This window comes from Rousettus aegyptiacus, unplaced genomic scaffold (assembly GCF_014176215.1).
Source record: "Rousettus aegyptiacus isolate mRouAeg1 unplaced genomic scaffold, mRouAeg1.p scaffold_m13_p_1, whole genome shotgun sequence".
Taxonomy (NCBI): Eukaryota; Metazoa; Chordata; class Mammalia; order Chiroptera; family Pteropodidae; genus Rousettus; species Rousettus aegyptiacus.
In genome coordinates, this window is record NW_023416284.1 from 46,882,463 (window position 1) to 46,903,849 (window position 21,387).

Sequence of the window (21,387 nt, forward strand, 5' to 3'; positions counted from 1 at the left end):
TCAGTGTCATTATTCCATGACCTCAATAGGCATTCCTGGCATATCATATAAATGAACCCTGGGGAGCAAAAGCAAAGGAAGACCACAAACCTCCTCTCCTTCTTCTAAGGAATTTGATGCCAACAAATATTACTTATTAGAATGAAAAAAAAAAAAACAGTTGAAAGTTGTTCTGATTCGAAATTATTACTTGACACATAAACATAGACTGTGCTTGTAAGCTTATGTTTAAAAAATCACATATAACAGTAAGCTTCTCTGTTGCTAGAATGAACCTTTGACATCTGGAGAGCATAAAGTAAATTTCACATTAACCTTATCAAACATGAAAATGAGCCAACACAAAGTTAGTGCAATGGTTGATAAGAAGCCTTTGAAATTCCTTGTTTTTTATGTGAGGTAAAATAATTAATGAATTCAACTTCTTTTAAATTCCATATATAAATGATAGCATGTAGTGTTTGTCTTTTTTTGATTGTCAGGGGCTAGAGAGGCAGGATGCTGATGGTGATGGAGGAAATAGAGAGAGGTTGGCGAAAGGGTACAAACTTTTTGTTTTAGAATGAATACGTTCTGAGGATCTAAAATATCACATGGTGACTATAGTGGATAACATTGTCATGTTTAATTAGAATTTGCTAAGATAATAGACCTTAAATGCTCTCAACAACAAAAGAAAGAAAAGACAGGGCAAATAGATGGATGTGTTAATTAACTCATCATGTTGTGCACTTTACATATCTTTAAATTTTATTTGTCAATTACACCTCAGTAAAGCTGAAAAAAATAATCAGAACCCAAACAATCAGAACATTTGAATAAAATATCTTATGTACTTCCTCATAGTCTCCACTCTTGAATAAAGAGACACATAACAAGAATATTATCTGGTTATTTAAAAGCTTTTTTCCATAATTGCCCTAACAATAAAATAATGTCAGAATTAATGATGTAATTAATTGTCCAAACTCTGCTCTTGATCAGACAGCTACCTGTAGGTAGCCTACTGGGTGGTCAAAAATGCCATCAAATGCTAAAATAAAATTTATGTCCTTAAAAACTTCTCTTCAGTGAACATAATTCTGCCTTCTTCCTTCTGGTGTCACAAACCCTGGTCAAGCATTGATGCTCTCTTATCTATTGACACTGCTCATTTCAACATCACCAATGACCTCCACATCACTAAATACAAGGGCTAATTGTTGTCTAGGGTTGTCACAACAAAGTACCACAGACTGGAGCCTTAAATAATAGAGATTTATTTTATCACAGTTCTGAAAGCTGGAAGGTTGAGATAGAATTATTGACAGGGTTGGTTTCTCTTGATGCCTTTCTCCTTGGCTTGTAGATGGCTGTCTTCTTTCTCCCTGTGTCTTCATATGGTCAACCCTCTGTGCATGCCTGTGTTCAAATTTCCTCTTCTAATTAGGGCACTAGTCATATTGTATTAGGGTCCACCCTAATCACTTCATTTTAACATAATTATCTCTTAAAAGACCTTACCTACAAATATAGTCACATTCTGAGGAACTTGGGGTTTAGGACCTCAACATATGAATTATGAGGGGCACAATTCACCCCATAACACTAATTTTTCCAAATCTTATTTTGACTTAAAAAAAAACATATTCGAATTTTTTAATTTGACTTCTTAGTATCATACTCTCTAGCCTTCCTTATATTCTGTTGGTTGTTCCTTTTTATTATCCTTGCCTGATTCTTGATTTTTGTAATTTCCAAACCTTAGAATGTCCCAGGGCATTTTAATCACCTCTGTCTACACTTATACCTTAATGATCTCATCCTGTCCCAGAGATTAAAAACTATCTTTATATGCTAATGGCTAGCAAATGTATTACTGCAAGTCAGCACATTTCTCCTGACACCCATACATGTAAGGTATGTATGTAACTACCTATTTAATTCATTCAAAATTAAATTCCTTATCTAAGTCCTACCTCAAATCTACGCCTTAATTTCCTTACCCATCCCAGGAAATGACATATTCACCCAGTTGCTCAGGTCAACAATTTTGGAGTTATCTTCAGCTCAGTTCTTTCTTTCATGTCCCACATCATTTCCAGCAACAAATCCTGTTAGCTTCACTTGTCAAGTACATCCAGAACATGTTTTCTTCTCAACACCTCTACTGTGACTCCTTATGCAAACATCTCTCATCTGTAAAATAACTGTAGCCTCTTACTTCGTCAACTTGCTCCCATTATAAGCCTTCCTTTTAGTCTATTCTCCACACAGAAACCACAGTAATTTTCTTCAGACTCATTGTATAATGCGACTTCTATTTTCAAACCTTTCAATGGCTTCCTGTCATACAGAATAAAAAGCTAGAGTCTTTACCATAATGTACAATCGCCCAATTATTCTCCCCTTTACTTTTTCTAATCTATTTCCACTGAGCTCTTTGGGATGTTTCTTAACCTCTGTGCCTCAGCTATTTTTTGAACATGCCAGGGGTGCTGCCATGTCAGGGTTTTTGTTGTTATTGTTTTCCTCTGTCCGAAAGATTTTGCCCTGGTTAGCCACATGGCTTCCTTCTCACTTTCTGTATAGGTCTCTGCTCAAAAATCATCTCAACAGACAAGCCTTCATAACTTCATTTTTAAACCAGGATCTTCATGACTCTTTTTCTCCATACTCTGCCCTATTGTTTTAGAGCCTTTATCACCTTTATTTGCATTTGTGTTTATTTGTTGACTGCTATTACCTACCCCTAGAATGTCAGCTTTAGAAGTTAGGATATTTATTCCGTATTCCTTTATTTATTCATTCATTTAGCAAATATTAGATATTAGACAATCTTGGGGTAGAGTAGAGTGCATTATTGAGCACTACTACTATATACATGCACTGTTCTGGATGTTGTGAATTCATCGGTGAGTCAAACAAAGACTGAGTACGTGATAGCCTTTTAGGTACACTCTTTGGAGATCATGCATTTATGTCTCAAAATAATTCTTACACAGGTCCATAAGTGACAGAGAGAAGGATATTCGTGCCAGGTTATCTGTGATTGCAAAGAATTGGAGGAAGTCCAGAGGCCCACAACAATAGAAAGTAGATAGGTAAAATACGGTTGGATGAACATTATGAAGAATACTGCCACCGTTAGACACAGATTAGTACACAGCAATAAAATGGATTCCAGTGGCATAGTGCTGAATGGAAAGAGCAAGCTATTTAGTAAAATACCTTTTTATGTGAATTTAAAATGTATGTGCACAAAACACCAAAATGTTTCATAATAGCACATAAAAATAAATATATTGAATACATCAGAATACTTCCATGAGGGGAGGAGAATGAGAATGGAGGATGAAGAAGAAAGGCAATGAATGAGTCAGTGACTGAGTGAGCAAGTTAGACCTAAAAGACCAGCTTCAAGTGTGCCAACAATGCTAATAAGTCATGATCACTTTAATCAACACCTAAAGTCTTTTCATTTCCAGTGAAAGTAAGGATCTTTGAGCAGTTCCTAATGTGTCACAGTTTTCAGACACCTGGATCCAGTATCCTGTGTCATCTCTTCTGAATCATTTCATTCTTATCTCCAATTTATCTACTACCCCTACACGTTTTCCAGGTTTCTTACAGCTATGTGTGGAATAATAATTACTAAAATTAAAAATTATGTCTTTGAGGATGTATTTCCATAGTGTAGCAGTTAGCACATCTGCTTTACATGCAAAAGGTCCTGGGTTCATGCCCCGGTGGAGCCACAACCCATGGTCTATGGCCACACCACCCTGAACAAGCCCAATGTCTGATCTTGAAAGCTAAGCAGGGTTGGACCTGGTTAGTACCTGGATGGGAGACCACCTAGGAAGACCAGGTGCTGTAGGCATAAATAATAATAATAATAAAAAAATTATGTCCTTGAGAACCTAGGAGATTCTAAATTTGAAAATGAGTATTAAATCGTATTCCGTACTTACTAGGCAGAATGTTTTATTAACATTACTAAAATGTTAATAAAAAAATTTAATTAGCTAAATGCTCAGTTTTCCAGTTGACTGATATTTTATGGTATGTGACTTAAAGTTACAGAGCACACTTGACAATCATGAGCAGCAGTAAAAATAACCCAGACCATTGAATATCGAAGAGATTAAGACAAGGTTTCTGGATTCAGCCTGTTAATGTCTGAATTCTTTTTCTTTTCCTAGCTAACCATGTGTCTGGTATGTTTATATAACCTCACCAAGCCTCAGTGCCTTTATTTTTTAAAAACTGATGATAACATTACTGGTTTATAGGGTTGCTCTAAGAATTAAGTAAAGTTGTTCATATAAAACACCTAGAATACTGCTTAGTACACAGTGCATACTCAATAACGTTAGCTTTTTCTATCTCAGAAAAGTAGCTTATTCCTTATCTAAGATACATTCAGATTTCGCTCCCATGCCAAGAGCTGTATTTGATGCTGAGAGAAAAGAAACAAAGAGCTCAATTTTTTCTGTGGTATTTCTTTGATATTTCTAGTGATACAGTAAATAAATACACAAATCCTTCTGTGTAATTTGTGAAGAACTTACTATGTACAAGATGCTGGACATAATGGATTAATTCTATGTGAAGGAGTCTGGGAGACTTTTTAGTGGTGGTGACACTTGGAGATAAGACATTCAACCATTCATTCAACAAATATATGTTAAAAATCTAGTATGTGACAGATGTAGAAAGTAATAAAGGCAAGGAATATAAAATCAATAAACATAGTTTCTGTCCTAATAACATCTCCATTTAATGAGAGAGGTAGACATATAAATATACAGTGATACAAATTATAATATTCCATGGTGCATGGTTTGACAAAAGTATGAGTAAAATACTATAGGATGTTATGTCACATCATGTCATGGCAGGCACCTCCAGAGATTAGGTAATATGTTAGTGTATGGAACAATGAGCAGGAGATGGCAAACAGAGAAAAGGAAGGAGAGACTTCTGGCAGAAGAAAGAATGCCTGAAAAAAGAACCATAGAGAAAAGATTTGAGTAGGAGTAGATCTACCATGAATATGTGAAGCTTAAGTTTCAGGACCTCTTGCTCGAGAGTGCCCCTTCCATTTTTCCTTTGCAGTGCAGTACATCAAGCCTCTGAGTTCTTCTCTAAGATGGTAGGATTCAATAGAAAATTGGGATATCGGAGGCATGGAGCGCTGCCCTTGTTGGTGGTCCTGGGACTGTGCATGGGACCAGTAGGCTGTCAGCACTCCTTCGACTTCTGCCTGGTCTCCATCAACACCCTGCCTTTATTGATCATCCCAATCTTATTTTAGATCCCAGTAAGATGGAACTGAACAAGATGCTGCTCTGCATCCTATTTAGGGCCACTGTGATTCAAATAATAGCAACCTGCATCCCCTCAACCAATTCCCAGATCATCATGGTAGCACAGTATTATACTAGGGGAGGGGTGCTCAGGTAAGTAAGGAGCTGCCCGGACTGTGCAGGATCTAGGGAGGGTAAAAGGCTGCAGTTCTCACTGTGCTTGCCACTGAGCCAGAAATGGTACCTGAGCAGAACCACTGTTGGGACCCATTTCAAGGTAGTATGAAACTGCCAGTAAAGCTGGGAGTTTTGCAGAGTCGGCAAGCTGTGCAGTCTGCTGACTCGGGAGGAGGTGCACCTGGCTTGGGGGAGAGAAACTGAAGGTTCTTCGACCATGGGGAAGAGCATGTTAAGATAGCTACAAGGTTTCAGTGATTGTTTGTATTCTTAGAGGTCTTTGCTTCTTATGCACTCTGTAGGGTATAAATACGCTGTGCTAAATAAACTCGGGTCTGCTTGGTATTGACTGGGGGCCCCCCTGACTTTATCTCTTCTCTCTGTTTTTTTCTTAATCCTTACCCCTCCTCTTCAGGTGCTGTTCCACTTTAGCCGGCTGGCTCCGGTAAACCACAAAGTTACACACGAAATGGAAACACTTCTAAACTATCAACAATAATAATAAAAAAAAATCTAGATCAACCAATTAGAAGAAATTCAGAATGATCTTACTATTCTACAGTAAATATTAAAAATCATTGAGTGTGAAGAGACAATCAAGAAATTATAGCCGCTCAAATTTAGAAAAACAGATATTAAAGAAGTCAGTATATTAGTTAATAAAAAAGTTAATTTTCTGGATCGTTTTTTATATTTATGGTATTTGTCAACTTTCTAAAATTTGTAATTTATTATGATTTTTTTTTTTTAGAATTTTCTAATTGTTATTTTAACAAAGACCACCTGCCCAAACTTACATAAGCATCTGGCCTCACAAAAACTAGATTCTGTTCTGATTAATGGCATTAAAAATGAGAAGTGAAGCATTTTTTGTTGTAGTTTTCCTCCTCCTTTCCATGTAATTTCTGACCAAAAGAGCTACATGAAGGACAATAATCAAATGTATATATGTATTTATGAACACGCTCATACACACACTTAAAATTTGTTAATAGCTAGGCAAAGACTGATACCTTCCCGTGTAGTACTTTCTTGCAGAATGTGGTTTGGGAAACATTGTGTAGGCTAGGAGTATGGCCTCCTGCTTGTTTTCCCTTGAACTTGATATAGTTGTAGTTATAAATCATGTTCTAACTTAACCACTGAGTTGCTGGCGGTATAGAGAAAATGAAGCACAAGACCTGGCTGGATCTGACAGCTGAGTAGCAAGAGAATAACTGTTACATCTAATGAACTCACTCACTAGTAAGTATGCCCAGTCACTGTACTAGACTGCTTAATCCAAATCATCAGCTACTCTTTTCCTGGCCAGTGGTGCTAAATGAAAGAAAATGGTCAGAGGGAGATAGTTTTTATTTAGTAAAGGCAATTGTGAAGGGCCCTGCATGATAAACCTGATTTTATACTTTTACAATTGGGCATAACTGTAGGTTTTCAAGAGGTAGAGCTCAATTGCATAGATTTATGTTTGAGGAAAACAACTGAGTAAAATGAGTGAATAAGTGATTAGAAGTGAGAAGGACTATTCAGAGACATTGATGTCACATTTCAGACAAAAGTTGGTAACGATCTGGGTGGAAAGAATGGCAGAGGGAATGGAGAAGGTGGATTTCAAAGATTTTCTTAATAGATGTTTGAAGGTAGCAGACAATTAGTTTTATTCTGATACTGAAGAATTCAAAGGGACTTAGGTTTTCTTCTAGGCTGCTAGTTTTGGAGAACAGATAACTTGTAATATTGTTTGGAGAGTACAGTAATCCAGAGAGCAGGTTTTATTGGGAAAATAATGAGTTCAGTAGGTAGACAGAAATCTGAATCTCAAGCTTGAGTGAGATGTCAGGGCTTGAAATAAAGATGTGGGTGTTGTCAGCATATGGATAATAGTTGTAGTCATGCAAAAGAGGAAGATTTATAAAAATATTAAAGAACAAAGAGGGAAATTTGGGGGGGGAAATACAATTAAAATGGGAAAGTAAATAAAGCCAATGAATAGAAATAAGAGCAAACTGTCACAAAAGTTGGAACAAGAAAATTGTGTAACGGGAAGGCCGAGGAGAGAATGTCAAGAGATACAGGATGGCCAACTTGAAGAATTCTAAACAGAAATAGACTCCAATCAATTTTGCTTTTATAAATTGAACTAAATGAAAGAAAAACTTGAGACAGGAAAGCTAGCTGGAAGCTATCATAATACTCTGAGAGGAAGGGAGATGACTTCTACCAAGCAATAGAAGTTTAGATAAAAAGAGGAAAAAGAGACATTTAGAAATCCCTTTGGCAGAAACTAACTGAAGCTGGATATGAAGAGTAGGGAGGTAGGGAGGTAAAAGTCAAGGCCGATTTTGAGGTTTTTGTCTTGAATGGTGCTACTATTAACTGAGATGAAGATTGGCAGAGAAGCTGGCTTGAGGAAATTTGTGGGGAGGTAATGAGTTTTGTTTTAAATTTGTTGACTGTGACATACTTAAGACATTCAGGGAGAGATGTCTTGAACTAGTCTAGAACTGAGGAAAGAACTTTGAGCAGGAGTTAAAATGAGAGTGAGAAGAGCACAGGTTCTAGGTTAAACTAGAAGAGAGATTGAGATCTCATAGGAAAAGCATATGTGTATGTGAGAAAAGTGCTTAGGACAGAAAACAGACACATGCACAACAAAAGTGGAGTCAATAAGTAGCCCTAAATAAAAATCTTACTAAATACCTTCATGGAAGGTAACCGGCAAAGTCACAGTGAAACAGTAAGTTCACACTAAGCTTGGGATGTGTAATGTTTACTAATAACATATAAGTGGAAGGAGGAAAAAGAAGTAGACTTAAGAGTGTTTCAGAGTTGGATTCAGATCCTGGCCCTGCCAGGTACATGTTGTGGGGCTTTGCACAGAGTAGGTTCTCAGTAGTACCAACTCTCCCCAACTCTCACTCTTTCATGCTTCTCTTGTTCTCATCCCTCTCTCCCTTCCTTTCCTATTGTATTTAGTCATTGGAAATGAACCTTCTGTGGCTTTAAAAATCCCTAGTTGAAACACAAGGATTCAATTGTGTACTGTGCTGATAAGGAATAAAGAGTTCTAAACAGAGATAGACTTTAGGGGATGTAACTATAATTTAAAATAACTGTCCTAATACCCAGGTAAGTGGCACTCTCTTGAGAATAGCAATTGAACAGATTCTCTTCCTAGGACGAATCACCTACACACAAGGGAATAACTCAAAAGAGAAAGAGAAAGAGGGGAGAGAGTGGTGTGTGTTATGATGTTAAGACAGGCTAAATAATTTCTACTTTCAAAATAAATACAATTAAGAAATATTAGGCATATTATTGAATTATTGATGGAGCTGGTAAAGAATTGAGAAATCATTGAATATGATATTTTCCCTTTTATTTTCTTTTGCAGCAGAACCTTTCTTCTGCAAATGAAATCATACAAGTGGCAGAATTATTTTTTAAGAAAGTTAACGGAGTTTTTCAGATTGATGCAAGAGTGGGAGGTTATTTGCTAGGTTACTGTCTACCCCATTAGAGAACCCTGTTTTCTCAGTTTTCCCTAACCCCCTACTTCATCTGACCCCAGAGTACCCTGTGAAACTCTAGGGCTCGACAGAAGACAGTTTCTAATTATTGCTTTAGTCCAACTGCCTCATTTAATAAAAGTGAAACTGAGTCACATGGTGAGGATAAGTAGCTTCCTCTGAGTGCTGTTGGTGAAGTGGCAATACTCTTTTGACATCTCTTCCAGGGCTTTCATTGGAGGGGCCTTTTTAAACCTGCATATTGAGCAAATTACCATCTTCCCACTTTATTTTTATATCCAATGTTCTATAGAAATAAGAAAAGATTCAGAATGTTACTCCATCCTCTCCATATCCAGGCAGAGCCCCAGGAGGTTGACAGCCTCATGAGAAAATACATAAAGCTTTTAATTTGGGGAACTGACTAGCTGTCTGCCAAGTTTGATTAGGTAGGTGTGGTAGTTGGCTAAGGAGATGGAGCTGAATGAGTGGATTCCTTGAGGGCAGCCAAGAAACAGAAGTCTCCCACGAGGAGATGCGGCACAGAATCCCACTGGGACTGAATTCCTGTCTGGGAACCTGGACTTAAGGAGCACACATTCATCTTTGGTGCTCAGATGAAAATGCTTTCTGAAGACTGTAAGAACATATATGGGAGACAGGCTGAGCTCTGCCATGGGCAGGAGGGTGTTAAAAACAATTAGAGGGCGCTGGGAAGGGTGTTTGCTAGTATTAGGAAGAGGGAAATGGAATTAATGTTGTTTTTCTGAGTTGAAGTCTTGGACTTTGCCCCAGTGGAACTGGTTCAACATCATTTTCACAACATTTTCTGAGCTTCTACAGCGTCCTAAAAGTTGTGTGGTAAGCTTCGGATGATCAAAATGTTACTTCCCTAGAGAATTGTATATCCAAGAGAAATTAAATCAGCTTCTTGTTTTTTAAATTTACTTTTTAAAATATAAATTTATTTATTTATTTTAATTAGTTTCAATGGTTAGTACATTGGTTAGACACTTATATAGTTTATAAAATGATCCCCCTAATTGTTCCTCCTCTCTGGTTTTCCACCTAGCTATATATTAATGCTAACTGCATTCCTTCTGCTGTGCTCCCATCCCTGTGACCATCTATCAACTACTAATTTGTACTTCTGTAACCCTTCACCCCATTCTCCCAGCCTCCCAAGCTCCCATTCCCTTTGCAGCATCAAATTGAAAGTTCATGAGTCTCTTTTTGATTAGTTTGTTCTTTTTATCCCTTAGATTCTGCATATAAGTGAAATCATATGGTATTTATCTTTGTCTGACTTATTTCACTCATCATAATAACCTCTAGGTCCATCCATGTCATTGCAAATGCTAGGATTTCATTCTTTTAATGGCTGAGTAATATTCCATTGTATATATGAACCATATTCTTTATCCAGTCATCTGTTGATGGGCATTTAGGTTGCTTCCATATATTAGCTATTATAAATTGTGCTGCCATTAATATCAGGGTGCATAGATCTTTATGAATTATTGTTTTGGTTTTCTTTGGATAAATACCCAGACGTGCAATTGCTGGGTCAAAAGGTATGCCCATTTTTAATTTTTTGAGAAACCTCTATACTGTTTTCCATAGTCACTGTACTAATTTGCAATCTCACCAACAATATATTAGGTTTCCCTTTTCTCTGCATCCTCACCAACACTTGTTGATTTCTGATTTATTGATGATAGCCATTCTGACAGGTGTCAGGTGATATCTCATTGTGGTTTTAATTTATGTTTCGCTAATGACTAGTGACTTTGAGCATCTTTTCATATGTCTATTAGCCATCTGTATTTTCTCTTTGGAGAAGTATCTGTTCAGGTCTTCTGCCCATTTTTTAATTGGATTAGTTTTTTGTTGTTGTCGTTGAATTATATGAGCTTTTATATATTTTGGATATTAACCCCTCATCAGATGTATCATCAGCGAATATCTTCTCCCGAACTCCAGTTGGTTGTTTTTTGTTTTGTTGATGGTTTCCTTTGCTGTACAAATTACTCTTAGTAATATCAGAGAGTTTACTACCTATGTTTTTTTCTAGAAGTTTTATAGTTTTGGGTCTTACATTTAAGTCTTTAATCCATTTTGAGTCTATTCTTGTATATGGTGTAAGAAGGTGGTCCACCTTCCTTTTTTTCATCTATCTGCCCAGTTTTCACAACACCATTAATTGAAGAGACTGACTTTACCCCCATTGTATATTCTTACCTCCTTTGTCATATATTAAGTGGGCTTATAGGTGTGGATTTATTTCTGGGCTCTCTATTCTGTTCCATTGTTCAATGTATCTGTTTTTATGCCAGTACCATACTGTTTTGATTACTGTAGCCTTGTAGTGTAATTTGATATCAGGTAATGTGATACCTTTAAGATTTCTCAAGCTAGCTGTGGCTATTCGGGGTTTTTTATGGCTCCATATAAATTTTAGAATTATTTGTTCTAGCTCTCTGAAAAATGCCTTTGGTATTTTGATAGGGATTGCACTGAATTTATAGATTGCTTTGGGTAATATGGTCGTTTAATGATGTTGATTCTTACTACGCATGAACACAGTGTATGTTTCCATTAATTTGTATCTTCTTCAATTTCTTTTTTCAATGACTTATAATTTTATGAAAACAGGTCTTTTACCTTCTTGGTTAATTTGATTCTCAGGTATTTCATAGTTTTCAACACAATTGTAAATGAGATTATTTTCTTAATTTCTCTTTCTGAAAGTTCAGCATTGGCGTATAAAAATGCCACTGACTTCTGAATATTTATTTTGTAACCTGCTACTTTACTGAATTCATTGATCAATTCTAACAGTTTTTTGGTGGAATCTTTAGGGTTCTCTATGTAGAGTATCATGTCATCAGCACATAGCGAGAGTTGTACTTCTTCCTTTCCAATTTGAATACCTTTTATTCCTCTTTCTTGTCTTATTGCTATGGCTAAGACTTCCAATACAGTGTTGAAGAGGAGGGGGGAAAGTGGGCATCCTTGTCATGTTCCTGATCTTAAGGAAAATGCTTTTAGCTTTTCCTCATTGAGTTTGATGTTAGCTGTAGTTTTGTCATATATAGCCTTTATTATTATTCCCACTTTGCTGAGAGTTTTTATCATAAATGGACGCTGGATTTTGTCAAATGCTTTTTCTACATCTATTGATATGATCATATGGTTTTTATCTTTTGATTTGTTAATGTGGTGTATCACATTAATTGATTTGCAGATATTGAAGCAACCTTGCATCCCAAGAATAAATCCAACTTGATCATGGTGTATAATATTTTTAATATATTGCCAAATTCAGTTTGCTACTATTTTGTTGAGGATTTTTGCATCAATGTTCATAAGATATATTGGCCTATAGTTTTCTTTTTTTGTAATGTCTTTGCCTGGTTTTGGAATCAAGGTAATGGTGGCCTCATAAAAGGAGTTAGGGAGCTTTCTCATTTCTTGAATTTTTTTTTGAATAGTTTGAGAAGAATAGGTGATAATTCTTCTTTGAGTGTTTGGTAAAATTTGCCTATGAAGCCATTTGATTCAGGACTTTTTTTGGGGGGGAGGTTTTTGATTACTGATTCTATTTCATTGTTGGTAATCGATTGGTTCAGATTTTCCGTTTCTTCTTGACTCAGTCTTTGGGAGATTGTATGCTTCTAGGAATGTGTCCATTTCTTCCAGATTGTCCAATTTGTTGGCATATAATTGCTCGTAGTATTTTCTTATGATCCATTGTATTTCTGTGGAGTCCCTAGTTATTTCTCCTCTTTCATTTCTAATTTTATTTATTTGAATCTTCTCTCTTTTTTTCCTTGATGAGTCTGGCTAAGAGTCTGTCAATTTTGTTTATCCTTTCAAAGAACTAGCTTTTGATTTCATTAATCTTTTATATTGTTTTTCTAGACTCTATTTCATTTATTTCCACTCTGATCTTTATTATTTCCTCATTTCTATTTATTTTGGGCTTTGCTTGCTGTTCTTTTACTAGTTCTTTTAAGTGTAAAGTTAGACTGTTTATTTGAGCTTTTTATTGTTTTTTAAGGTAGGCCTGTATGGCTATGAATTTTCCTCTTAACGACTGCTTTTGCAGTGTCCCATAGATTTTGAGTTTCATTTTCATTTGTCTTTAGGTATCTTTTGATTTTTCCTTTGATATCATTAATAACCTATTCATTGTTTCATAGTATGTTATTTAGCCTCCATGTGTTCATGTATTTTCCGGTTATTTTATTGTAGTTGATTTCTAGTTTCATACCATCGTGAGCAGAGAAGATGGTTATTATTTCAATTTTCTTAAATTTATTGAGACTTGTTTTGTGTCCTAACATGTGATCTGTCCTAGAAAATGTTTCATGTGCATTTGAGAAGAATGTATATTTTGCTGCTTTGGGGTAAAGTGATCTGAAAATATCTATTAAATGCATCTGGTCTAGTGTGTCTTTTAGGCCCATTGTTTCCTTGTTGATTTTTTGCCTGGAAGACCTATCCATTGGTGTCAATGGGGTGTTAAAATCTCCTACTATAAGTGTATTACTGTTGATCTTTCCTTTTATGTCAGTCAATAATTGCTTTATGTATGTAGGTGCTCCTATGTTGGGTGCATATATGTTTACTGGGTTATATCCTCTTGATTTATCGATCCCTTTATCATTAAGTAATGACCTTTTCTGTTTCTTATTCTAGCCTTTGTTTTAAAGTCTATTTTATCTGATGTAAGTTATCATTACCCTGGCTTTATTTTCATTTCCATTTGCATGAAATATCTTTTTCCATCCCTTTACTTTCAGTCTGTGAGTGTCATTTGATCTGACGTGGGTCTCTTGAAGACATCATGTGCATGGGTCTTCTTTTCTTATCCATTTGGTTACCCTATGTCTTTTGATTGGAACATTTAATTCGTTTATATGTAAAGTGATTACTGATAGGTACATAGTTACTACCATTTTATTATTCATATTTGTTATTTCTATTTTCTTTTTTACCCCTTCTCATTTTACAGAAGTCCCTTTAACATTTATTATAATACTGGCTTGTCGAATTCCTTAAGCTTTTCCCTGTCTGGAAATATGCTTCCATTTTAATCAAAAGCCTTGCTGGGTATAGCGTTCATGGTTGTAGATTCTTATTTTTCATAACTTTGAATATTTCTTGTCAGTCTCTTCCGGCCTGCAAAGTTTCCATTGATAAATCAGCAGACATTCTTATGCAGGTACCCTTGTAACCAACTAGCTGCCTTTCTTTTGCTGCTTTTAAGAAATTCTCTTTGTCTTTCACCTTTAGCATTTTAATTATGATGTGTCTTTTTGTAGGTCTGTTTGAATTCCTCTTGTTTGGGGCTCTTTGTACTTCCTGCCTTGTATGTCTAATTCCTTCGCCAGGTTAGGGAAGTTTTCTGTCATTATTTCTTCAAATAGATTCTCAATCCCATGCTCTCTCTCTTCCTCTTCAGATACTCCTATGATCTGGATATTTTTACTTTTCATGTTGTCCCAGAGGTCTCTTGAACTATTCTCATTTTTTAAAATTCTTTTTTCGCTGCTTCAGTCTTCTGCTTTGTCCAATCTACTGTTGAATCCTTTTAGTGTATTCTTTATTTCAGTTACTGTATTCTTCATTTCTGTCTGGTTCCTTTTTATGATTTCAAGGTCCTTTTTTATGCTTACTGTCTCTCTGTTGAGGTTCTCATTTTGCTCATCCATTCTCTGTATAAGTACATTGAGCATCCTTATAACCATTATTTTGCACTATGTTTCTGGTAGGTTGCTTGCCTCTATTTCATTTAGCTTATTTTCTGGAGTTTTCTCCTGTTGTTTCATTTGTGGCATGTTTCTTTGTTTCCTCATGTCATTAGCTTTTCTGTGTTCATTTCTATGTGTCGGGAATGTTTGTTTTGTCTCTCAGCCTTAGCCAGATGGCCTAATGTGGAAGGTGTCCTGTGTGGCCCAATGGTGCACTATCCCCGAACTCCTATGCAGGGGGCTCTGGACATGATCTTTGTGTGAATTGTGTGTGATCTTCTCTTGTTGCCAAGCCTTTATTGTTGTTAGTAGATCAGTGGATGAGATTAATGCTCAGGCTGACTAATTATGGGAATTGGCTGCACCCATAGGATAAGAGTTGCTGTGTGACGGCTGACCTCACTGAGTGGGATTTGCCCTAGCAGGCTTGTGTACTTGTTGCAACCACCCTTTGTGTGTACCACTAATGGGACTAGTCGGGAGTTGCTCCATTGTGGCCTGGTGCCAGCCTCCAGATGCATTGGATTTGTGGCCCCTTGGGAAGGGCTCCCCTGTAGGCCAAGGTAAGCAGCTTCTTTTGATGGCTTAGGTCTACGCGGTGAGAACTGCAAAGTGATCTGTTGATGGTTGTCGCCTATTCTGGATCTATAGGTAAGTGGAAGAGACAATGCTGTAGGCAGTAGTTGGTTGTCTTCCCCCTCCCCACCCCTGGTCTGTGACCTATGGCAGTTTAGCAGAGGGACCAGTGCTCCCCAATGCCTGACACTACCTTTCAGTTACCTGTAAGTCTCTAAAACTGGATGAACCTCTGGGTAATATGCATGTTGGGTGGTATAGGGATCCTGGGAGTAAATTTCCCCCCTGCCACCGTAGTGTCAGTTTACATTCCAGTGCTGTCCCTGTGGCTCTCTGAACAAGTTTCCACTCATAGCAAGGTCAGCTGCTGCCCACCTTGGACCTGATTATGCCACCCCAGGGTAGGGGCAGCTGCCTATCAACATGCAGCGGGCACACTTTGTATATTGGTTGGGTCAGAAGCAGCTCAGGGAGTCAAGGACTGCCAGGCCAGTACAGACCCCTACAATCTCCTCATGAGATATTGCAGCTTGTACAGGCAACAGTGATCTGCCCACAACTGTTTTCCCTGAAATGCGCTCACTGTGCTAGCCAAGGTCTGTTGCCAGCCCAGACTGTGCAACCCCAGAGCCAAACAGGGCACGGGAGGCTTCCTGTCAATGGGCCGTAGGCACTCTGTGGCTTGGGTGAAGCAGGAACTCAGGGAGGCAAGGGCTATCAGGCCAGTACAGCTTCAGTCTAACTGCAACTTCTGTGCCCAGGCATTCCCGTTGTAGTCACAGATTGCAATGAGACCAGCTGCCATCTGGGGCAGTCCCACAGACCCCTGCACTCCCCTGACACAGTATTGCAACTCTCACAGGCAGCAGAGGTCTGCCTGCCACTGATTTCCATTCAGTGCCCACACAGTGTTTGCTGGTTGCCTTTGTGGATTGGGAGATTAGGGGAAGGGAGGGGCAGGGCAGTTCGCTGTCAGTGGACCACCTGGGGCAATTTGTGGGTAGGGTGGAGCGGGGTCTCAGAGAGATAATGGCAGTCAAATCAATACAGCCTCAGTCTTGCTGCAACTTTGGTACCATTTACAGGGTCCGGAAGAAGTCCCGGATCACAGCTACATCAGCTGCTGTCTGGGACTAGCCCACAAATCCCCGAGATCCATCCAAGTTCTTGTTGGCAGCAGTGATCTGCCAGACCCTCTCTCAGAAATGTGGCTCACAGTGCTGGCCACCTGCTGGGAATGTTTGGCCTTGAATTGGAGCAGGGTTTGGCAGCCATCTAGCCCAGGGCAATCTGCAGGCTGGGTGGGGCAGACTGATCCCCTCAGGCCAGAGCTTCCTAATAGCTCTATGGGAGGGGTCTGCACAGTCAAGCTGGCTAGGTTTGTAGATTGCCTGGTAGGGGGGCAGGACTAAGACACAATGGTGGCTTACTTTCCAGCCCTCGTTCTGGTGCCAGGTAATTCAGACTTTCTCGGTATGAATTCCATGTGAGCCTCTGACCCACCTCTGGTGTTCCAGGTGAGTGTCTGCTGGTCAGAAAGCCAATGCATGGGTGTTTCAAAGGGGCATCTAGGGTTTCAGTTTCCTTCAGTCTCACCCAGATGGTCTGAATCCCTTCTGGTTTTTACAGTCACAGTTATTGGAATCTCCTCTTACCTGGGCTAAGACCCTGGACTAGTCAGTGATCTTCCACCACCCAAGGGTGTGGATCCAGCCAGCTTTACAACTTTGTACCTCCTTTGGGCTTCATTGTGGCTTCTTTATATTGTCAGATGTAGGTGTTATGATCAGCCGGACTTCAGGTGATTCTCCACGTTGATTATTTTATAATTCAATTGTAATTTCAATGCAAAGTCGGGAGCGCTGGTGGCAGGGGTGGCAGTGACGGCGGGCGGGACAGTCCGTGCTGGGCAGCCTGCAATCCCCTCGAAGAACTATGTGCCCTTCCACGTTTATGCAGCACTATTTACAAAAGCTAAAACATGGAAACATGTCTCGTGTCCATCTACGAATGGATGAAGAAAATGTGCAATATATACGTATCTTTAGTTTTCTTCTACTTGCATACCTGTAAACCATGAAATATTATTAGGCATTAAAAATAGGAAATTCTGCCATTTATGACAGCATGGATGGACCTCAAGAGGATTAGGCTAAGTGAAATAAGTCAGACAGAGAAAGACAAACACTGTATGATCTCGCTTATATATGGACTCTGAAAACATTGAACTCATAGAAACAGAGTAGAATGGTGGTTGCCAGGAGATGAGGGGTGGGATAATGCAGAGATGTTGGTCAAAGGGTACAGACTTTCAGTTATAAGAAGTTCTGGGGAATCTAAGGCAAAGCATAGCGACTATAGATTTCAATACTGTATTGTATACTTGAATGTAGCTATGCGAGTAGAACTTTAATGTTCTCACCATAACAACAGCAACAAAATTGTGACTGCGAGGTGAAAGATGTATTAAATTAGCTTTATTGTAGTAAATATTTTGCAATATATATGTGTATCAAATCACCATATTGTATACCTTAAAATTACATAACATTACATGCCAGTTATGTTTCAACAAAGCTAGAAAATAAGAATTAGGTATAGCAAGAGAAACATATGTATGTAACAACTGAAATAATGGCTCATTCATCCTTTATCTTCATAGCCTAGCAAGATGCTTAATTTAGCATATTTATTGAATGCATTTATAGTCCATCTATACATGAAACGGATTCTAAGCATTTACAAAATGCTTAATAAGTACATTAATAGAATGGAAAATCAGGACCAGGATGGGAAAAATAACATAATTTTAGATTGCAAAGGAGAATCGAAATAAATTGGTTCAAGTTATGTGGACATTAGAAAGTTATTTAACCTCTTTACGCTCAGTCTCATCTATAATGGTGATAATAAAAGTTTCTACCTCACGGGTTATTGTGAAGTTTAAGTAACTTAACACATGCTAAATTAGTAACTGGTCAATAAAGTTTATATAGTATTTTGCCTTGCTTTCTGGGAATTTCTTTCATATTATTCTCCTTCTGTTTTATGCAGTTTTAAATTACTGTCCCATCTTGATGGTATTGTTTAACTTTCAAGGGTTCTTTATGGTTCGAGTATTCCTTTTGTTTTTTTGTAACTTGTTTAATTAGTACAATTATAATTTCTCTGAATATAGTAAGGTCTTTTACTTATAATTAACTTAAGTTTTTTTCTACCTGCATAGGTTCTGATTCTTCCTGGTTTTTTCTAAGCTTTTTTTGTTGTTGCTCATTATCATTCAAATTAGAGTATTGATTTTCAAAAACATTTGATTAGGATTCTTAATTAAAAAAGCACTTTTTATATCAGGACCTGCTACAAATCATACATTCACACATCCAGGATTAGACATTTATGTGATAGTGCTTAACCTTACTTTGTGAACTATCAGACATCTGATAACCTATGATTTAAAAACCTGATTGAGAGCTCTGGGTGTGCAGGTAGGCATTATTGACTGAGTTTGCTAAATTGGCCTGGCAGGGCCATTCGGTTGATGAAGCTTCAATATTAATATAAGTCTTTTTTCTTAGGCTGAGCAGATTCCTAGGGAGGTTACTACCAATTTCCTGTCTGAAAGGTCAAGGTACTGGCACAGCTGCCAGCATAGAGAGCTTAGTTAGGGATTAGTACTCAGGGTCTCAACATCTAAATGATTGTTTATTTCCTTTGCAACGCAATATATCAAGCCTCGATTCTATCCGGTCTGTTATTACAAAAAATCTGTGGTTACATGTCTAGAAAATAAACTCAATCTTTTGCCACAGGAAGGGAGGAATAGTCACCGGGTTACATGGGGTTCTATATGAGATCTGATGTTTATAATTGATTCCTAAACAGATTTTCAACCTATCTTCCTAATTTGGCCCTTGTTTACCCCCTCTTTCAGAGTACTGATATTGCCAATTCCTGAACCTTTTGAAGATTCTGCAGCCTTCAAGTTGATTAGGTTCTCAGTTTTAAACACCTGCTGGCCCATGACTCAGTACTCTTAAATCTCCTGAATTATTTACTCCTCATCCATCTGCTTTTTAGATTCTGTAATTTTGTTGCTGATGTCCTCTCTACTTTTCTCCCCATCCTTTGTGTTTATCCCTAAAAACTCCTTTATCATCAGTTTAATGGAGTTTTGGGAAGAGGTGAAAGTAAATATGTACATTCCACTCATCTTCTTTACTTGAAAATCCTGGATTCATTTTCCATCATTATACTTTAGTAGCTATGTGTCTTTGAGCAAGAATGTGAAAATATTAAGACCCTATAAAATAATGAGATGCCTCTTTGAATGTGAAAAGCACCTTACTGAGTTCCTGTAGCATTAAAGGCAGAGGTGATCTTTCAAATACTCGATACATATTAGAGTGTAGACGCTGACTACCTACATTTTCCATGATTTTTGTTTCCTTTATTTCCAGACTGTTAGGGTCTCAGGAGTAGGGAGTTTATTTCATGTTTTCTATATCTTCCCCTTAATGCACAGCATGGCCCAGTGTTTAGTGTAAGTCAATAATTGTATGGATCTTGCAGATATATGACTTTTCACTACCTTTTTTGATAACTCCTATAGATTTATACTTTTAAAAAGCCATTATCCTCATTCAGTTTAGACATTATCACCATGATTGTGATTTTTTTTTTTTTTTTCAAATGCTAGACTCCTTATTAGGATGGCATGACTCAGGTAGAAAGTGAAAGAAACATTTGGGGATCACTGAACTTTCTTCTCTCCAAAGAAACATTTGGGGATCACTGAACTTTCTTCTCTCCAACCAGAGACTTGAGAGTAAGAATCTTCTTTGGTTGGAGCAGATGGAGATCACTCTTTCTCCAAATGGAGTGAAGAAGTGGGTGAACTTGATCAGGAGGAAATATGGCCACTTCTCTGTGCTACCATAAAGAGTGCAAGCTTTAAAAGGATGTTAATGAGAAATAAGAAAAAGAAAAACATCTCAGTCAATGCAGTTTTCTACTCTATAAGTTTTGGGCTTTTCTTTACGATCTTTTCTGGGTAGCGCAGGGCACTATATTCTCTTAAGAGGTACTTTCTGGTCTAGTTAAGTTTTTCTTTTTCTTCATCATGCTTACAGTTATACAGGTACTTTTGCAATTTCAGTGAATTGTTGCTCAGCATAGATCAATACCAGTTTTGGTACTGACAGTTTCTCAAAGCGCATGTGCCTTTAAAGCTACCTTGTGAACAATTTTATACAAGCTTTGTTTCAGGCTCCCTCGAAACTGAAGTACTCTGTAAGGATGATGTCTGATTAGTTTTCTACAGCAAATCGACTCCCTCAGACCTTGGGCAAGCATTGGCGCTTGCCACAATAAAGTGAAATGGGAACCCTTAGGATAAATGATTGTAGGTGAAAGAGAAGATTCAGAGGTGCTGACCTGACTGGAAAATGCTGATTAATTCATCCTCCCCAATATTATGTTAGCATGGAGAAACTCTCACAGTGGTGAAAGAGATAACCATAGTGCCTAAATTCCTTTATTTGGTGAAAACTCCAGAGCCTTTAATTCACATTTTCTTGATATTTTTCTCTTCTTGATAGAGAATTCCATTAGATATGCTGATCATATTTTTTAAAAAAATGTAAATTTTTTTCCATTAAAAGAAGAGTATATACTCATAAAAAAAAAATGTAAAGACCCCAAAAGCAGGGAAATCATCTTCCTGCTATGTTCTTAACCTGGAGAAATAATCGTTGTTATGTGTATGTATTTTGTTTGTTTGTTTGTTTTTCCAAATGTAAATTTCTGAATATTTGAAAAAACATAGTTGTAATACTGTTGTTTCTAAAATTTAATTGCTAGCTCCCCTCTGCATTTATTATAAAATAAAAGCATTTTAATATTGCAAATTAATTATAAATATATTTAATTACAACTTAATATACTATGAAGTAGATGATTTAATTATCTTTTACTGTGGGATATTTAAGTTATTTCCAATGATTTCAAATTTAGAATATAATAAAAGTAGCTTTTTATAGTAGTGGGGAATAAAAAAACTGTTCTCACTGCCATCTT

General features: G+C 37.4%; 1 long non-coding RNA gene and 1 pseudogene across 1 annotated transcript in view; both read left to right on the forward strand.

Moving 5' to 3' along the window:
• Positions 1–21,387, forward strand: part of LOC118612924 — a 326,018-nt gene that overhangs the window by 43,154 nt on the left and 261,477 nt on the right. The gene's annotated exons all lie outside the window — the stretch shown is intronic.
• On the forward strand, positions 3,747–3,862 carry LOC118604229 (annotated as a pseudogene).